The 6000-nt window shown below is 44.5% G+C and overlaps 1 long non-coding RNA gene across 1 annotated transcript in view; it reads right to left on the bottom strand.

Annotated features, from left to right (window-relative positions):
- Positions 1 to 655: 655 nt before the first annotated feature.
- LOC140423785 (uncharacterized) overlaps positions 656 to 6000 on the bottom strand; it is a 63942-nt gene continuing 58597 nt past the window's right edge. The window contains exon 3 of the long non-coding RNA XR_011947652.1: positions 656 to 2454. This is a non-coding gene — a long non-coding RNA (uncharacterized lncRNA). The remainder of the gene's footprint in view (positions 2455 to 6000) is intronic.

The raw sequence follows: 6000 nt of genomic DNA, 5'->3' as shown, positions 1-6000 counted from the left end.
GAAGTATGGACTGGAGCAGAGGGAACTATTTAGATACACGCAGGTTCGAGACTTTGCCAGAAAGGAGATACAGAGCTTCCCAGTAGAGCCGGCTTTCACATTGCTGGAGGAGGTGCTGATGACAGGGGGACTAGAGAAGGGGGTAGTATCAGTGGTTTACGGGGCTATTTTGGAAGAGGCGAAGGCGCCGATGGAAGGGATCAAGGCAAAGTGGGAGGAAGAGTTGGGAGAGGGTGTGGAAGAGGGGTTCTGGTGTGAGGTGCTCCGGAGAGTGAACACCTCCACCACGTGTGCGAGGTTGGGGCTGATACAGCTGAAGGTGGTGTATAGAGTACACCTTACAAGGACAAGGATGAGCCGGCTCTTTGAGGGGGTAGAAGATGTGTGTGAATTTTAACGGGGGGGGGGGGGGTGCACACCACGTTCATATGTTTTGGTCCTGTCCAAAGCTGGAGGATTACTGGAAGGAGGTTTTTAGTATAATCTCTAAAGTGAAACTGGACCCGAGCCCTCGGGAGGCCATATTCGGGGTGTCAGACCAGCCGGGGTTGAAAATGGGTGTGTCGTGGAAATCATAATAAAGACAAATTCCTCGAGGTTCGATTTAAGGACATTTATTCACACAAATATATTTGTGGAGAGAGAGTGTTCTCGCTGCAAAGCCAGTGCACTGCACTCTGAGATTCGATTGAAGATTGAATATCTTTATAGTCTGAAATATCAGCTTGAAGTAAACAGGCATGTTTATATTAAATAGACCTTGGAAAGTACGTAAGATGAAATACGTAGTACTTATGTTCTTGCCCTTAGCTAAAAACAACTCGAGTACACATAATAAGGCTGAGACCAGAATATTAAGCAATATTTCGTTTATATTACCTGACCTACTTATTTTCGCTAAAAAGCAGTGTTGAACTATAGTGAAGCATTTCCCAGCATGCTTCTATGTTGGCAACTAATTATTTTCCCTTCCACAATTCCTTCCTTGTTGATCTTTTGATCAACACCTTTTAGTAAATTATCGTGTCATCCGTAGAGAAGGGTGGTTTACAATGTAAGGGGAACGGATGTATGACAGTTCCCTGCGTGTTATGGACATGGTAGCAAGCAGGCAAGGCGGCTAGGGCTGTTCCCCCGTGTTAGTACAATAAAAATATCTTGCGCAACATTAAAACAGTAACCATACGACAATCAAGATTACAATGGCGATTATAATCCAGAACACAATCCTCTGTCCTGATGATCCTACCATCCAAAGCCAAAGTCCCATCCCTCATTTTCGTGTAACCTTGTTACCTCTACGAATGTGATCGACCAGGTTATCAATTTGCTTTGAGTTATCAGGGGTGTATGTGCAACAGTCAAGTACCTCCCTTTTCAGCTAACAAGAAATCAAGAGCCATTCTATTCTACAGGGCAACCACACATAGCAACCATCTCAGTTTCTATCTGGTTAACAGCTTCTGCAGTGTCATTAGCTACCTTCTCAAGGATGTCTCGTAGTTCACGTAGTTCGTATGCATTAGTGGCTATTCCTAATGGTGGTATCATTATTCCCAGCATTTGTGCCCATGCCATAATACTTTGTGTCATCCTGTGATGGGGATGGTCCTGCAATTGCTGAATGTGATGCACATAAGGGACTACCTATCCCAAATAGCAGGAGCCTTCCCAATTTTCTGGTATGGCCACAGATAAAATACGTGCCGTTATAAGCAGTCAGGTTTCCTTTACTATCAGTCATCATTAGTCTAATCGATCCCCTTCCCAGGAGCCTCCACTAGTTTGATTTTCAACTCCTGACCAATCAAAGATGAATAGTCCTTTAGCTGTAAGGTGGAACATAGGCTGTTGCCAATTCAAGGTCTGATCACACTGACTCATGCCTACTGAATGGGTCCCATATGTTTTATGATTCTTAAAGCATTTACTTCCTTTTGGGACTCCAGTATAATTGGGAAGGATCAACCAGGGCGGTTGACATGTTACATTAAACCTAGGTCCCCACCATTCCTCAAACCTATTCATATCATATCCAGCTAATCTCCAATCTAACATATTCTGTTTATCTTCACTACGTCCTGTACTATTTTGTTATAGAGCCCATTCTGCTACCTCTTTACTGGTGAATGGGATAGGTCGCACAGGGATGCCCTCCCCCGAGCATCTGGGAATTTGTGTACAAACCCAACAACTGAATTTATTTACCCTCTCTGCGTATGAGTGAGACATGTATATTAAGGTGTTAGTATGCAGTTTACCCTCTACATGATGTTGGATTAATATGATAATATAAAAACATCAACGCCGTCATTCTCGTCAGGTTAGCATTTCGCTAGTACTCTCAAAGTTCCTTATGATGTAGTTTACACGAGTTGCGTGGATCCCATCTGGCTTTTCTTTTACTTTAACGCTGTTCGGGTTGTTAGCAGCACTTGGTAGGGTCCATTCCACCTAGGACAAAAAGAATCTTTGTTTAGTGCTTTCACATATACTTGATCTCCAGGTTTAAAGGGTGTGTATTTCCCTCTTTTGGATGCAACTGAGCCTGTACCACCTTTTCATGGTTTTTTTTTCAGCGGTTTCACACATGTCCTGGGCATATTTTAATGCTGCCTCATCTGCCCATATTAATGCCACTGCCGCTGGAGTCATTGGGGGTTTAGTTCCAGTTGTCATGGGACGTTCCATTAATATCTCATACGGGGTTAAACCCGTATGAAATGAAATGAAATGAAAATGGCTTATTGTCACGAGTAGGCTTCAATGAAGTTACTGTGAAAAGCCCCTAGTCACCACATTCTGGCGCCTGTTCGGGGAGGCTGGTACAGGAATCAAACCGTGCTGCTGGCCTGCCTTGGTCTGCTTTAAAAGCCAGCGATTTAGCCCAGTGAACTAAACCAGAAATTACAATTTCTTTGAATTCTCAGGGCATACATTACTGTGGGTGTGGCATCTGGCCATTGTCATAATATACACACAAGTATATGATGGTGCACAGATAGACAGTGAGTGACACAAAGGATGACCAATGAACATACAGAACACAGCAGCCAATCACCAGACAGGACACGGCCACGATATAACCAGGGGGCACTAGTTTTCCCTCTCTCTGGGGATACAGCCTCTGAGACAGTCAGAGCCTGTGAGCAACAACTAGAACATCCACCATGTGGTAGTAAGATAGTCTGATCAGGTTCGCCTCAGGTCTCCAGTCAACTCAGCATAGTGGCAACCCACAGTTCAAGCATGCTTAATAGTTAAGAGTTTAATAAAATAGAGTCGCATTTCTTCAAGTGTTGGAAGCCTGTCTCTCTCTCTGCTACAGTAAACGCAGTCTTCGCAGACCCAGCTTACCCAACACATCAGCCATAGCAGCCCATTTTGTTGACACACTTTTGTATATGCAGTTTTAATTATTCCATCCGCCCTTTCCACCATTCCTGAGGATTGCGGCTGATATGATATATGCAATTTCCAATCAAATCCCATGGCTTCTGTTCGGGCTTTGGTCAATTTGCTAGTGAAATGAGTTCCCCTGTCACTGTTAATACCCATTGGTATCCCAAACCTAGGTATTATTTCCTTTAACAGAATATTTACCACTGTTCTAGCATCATCTCTTTTGGTTGGAAAAGCCTCCACCCACCATGAAAACATGTCCACTATCACTGATTATTCCTTTGACAAATCATACATGTGCGGGCTACTTTTTCAATTGTTACAATAATACCTCGAGCATACCATTGTTGACAAACGGCATGTGTCATTCCTCCTTTGCCCACATGAGCCTGCCCATGGGCAAGGCGACATAGAACATAGAACATTACAGCGCAGTACAGGCCCTTCAGCCCTCAATGTTGCGCCGACCTGTGGAACCACTCTAAAGCCCATCTACACTATTCCCTTATCGTCCATATGTCTATCCAATGACCATTTCAATGCCCTTAGTGTTGGCGAGTCCACTACTGTTGCAGGCAGGGCATTCCACGCCCTTACTACTCTGAGTAAAGAACCTACCACTGACATCTGTCTTATATCTATCTCCCCTCAATTTAAAGCTATGTCCCCTCATGCTAGACATCACCATCCGAGGAAAAAGGCTCTCACTGTCCACCCTATCCAATCCTCTTACCATCTTGTATGCCTCAATTAAGTCACCTCTTAACCATCTTCTCTCGAACGAAAACAGCCTCAAGTCCCTCAGCCTTTCCTCATAAGATCTTTCCTCCATTACCAGGCAACATTCTGGTAAATCTCCTCTGCACCCTTTCCAATGCTTCCACATCCGTCCTATAATGCGGCGACCAGAATTGCACGCAATACTCCAAATGCGGCCGCACCAGAGTTTTGTACAGCTGCAACATGACCTCATGGCTCCAAAACTCAATCCCTCTACCAATAAAAGCTAACACACCGTATGCCTTCTTAACAACCCTCTCAATCTGGGTGGCAACTTTCAGGGATCTATGCACATGGACACCGAGATCTCTCTGCTCATCCACACTGCCAAGAATCTTACCATTAGCCCAGTACTCTGTCTTCCTGTGCCAAAAACGGACTTCTGGGGCTTACTGCGCAGGTATCTGGGTGGATCCAGATTTGATGATTGTCTTGATAGCAACCTGCTTTTAGCCAATCCTGTAGGGAGGCTTGCTCCTGTGCCTGTTTTAACTTTGGTTCTGTAATGGTGGATGGATGTTCAACTGCAGCCGCTTGCAGTTGTGGCTGCTGTTTGAGAGCCAATTCCTTTGCTATTTATCAGCAATCTATTGCCGCATGAGACTTCATCGTCTGCGATAGTATGCGCTTCACATTTTAAAATGGCTATCTTGCTTGATGTGTTGGGTGTTCTGGATCACAAACAGGTCAGCAACACTGGAAGTGGTGCAACTCTATTTTATTATAAGGTTAACTATATGAACATACTTGAACTGTGGGTAAATGCAATACCAGCTTTAACTGTTGACCCTTGCCTAGTCCTAACCAGGTGATGCACTCAGCACATGGTGAATGTCTGTGTTGCAGGCTGTGAGCTCTTTGCTCCGAGCTGGCTGCTACTAGAATGAGCGAGAACTCTCCTGTCCCCTGTCTTTAGTGCGTGTGCTCTCACTGGTGATTGGCTATGGTGTTGTGTATGCTGATTGGTCCCACTGCATGTCTATCAGTGTGTGTGTGTCTGCACCATAATATACTGGTGTATATTATGGCATTGCTGGGCAGCTGAACAGCATCTAGTAAATTTAAAACCAATTTAGCATGTTTAATAGGTTGGCCGGAGGAAGTTATGAGTCGCCTGTTTTTCCATAATTGGCCAAAATCATGTACTACCCTAAAAGCGGATTGGGAATCAGTATAAATATTGACTGTTATATTTTTAGCTAGAATACATGCTTTAGTAAGGGCAAATTATTCTGCCGCTTGATCAGACGTTCCAGAAGGCAGAGCAAAAGCTTCCACTACCTTGAATGGAGTTACTAGTGCATAGCCGGCCAGGAGGGTCATATCATTTGGTCGGTTTGCTGACCAACTGGTGAAAAAGATGATGTCTGGATTTTCTGGTGGGTCACTTAATAAATCAGGTCAAGGGGTTGTGGTGGCTTCAACCAATTGTAAGCAGTCATGATCATACATATGTTCTGCTTCCGAGGGCGTGGGCAAGAGTGTTGCAGGGTTGACAGCTGGCGCTCGCTTGGAGGTAAAGTTGGTTTTAGAGAGGATTACTTCGTACCCAGTGTGTCGAGCCGCAGTAAAATGCTACGTTGCCGATGAATTAAGCAGCAGCAAAACTGATATTTTCTACTATGGCTGCTGTGGCTGCTACTGCTCTTAAGCAATTTGGCATACCCTTTACCACAGCACATAGGGCCACCGAGTAATAGGCAAGGGGTCTTTTTCCTCCTCAATGCTCTTGCACCTGGACGGACCCCTGTTGTAAATCCTCTTGCTTCATTCAATTAAAGAGTAAAGGGCTTGCTGAAATTAGGAAGTCCCAAGGCA

The sequence above is a fragment of the Scyliorhinus torazame genome, chromosome 1 (assembly GCF_047496885.1).
Source record: "Scyliorhinus torazame isolate Kashiwa2021f chromosome 1, sScyTor2.1, whole genome shotgun sequence".
NCBI classification, from domain to species: domain Eukaryota; kingdom Metazoa; phylum Chordata; class Chondrichthyes; order Carcharhiniformes; family Scyliorhinidae; genus Scyliorhinus; species Scyliorhinus torazame.
The sequence above is the reverse complement of the archived record's forward strand: the minus strand, read 5'-3'. Positions and strand labels throughout refer to the sequence as shown.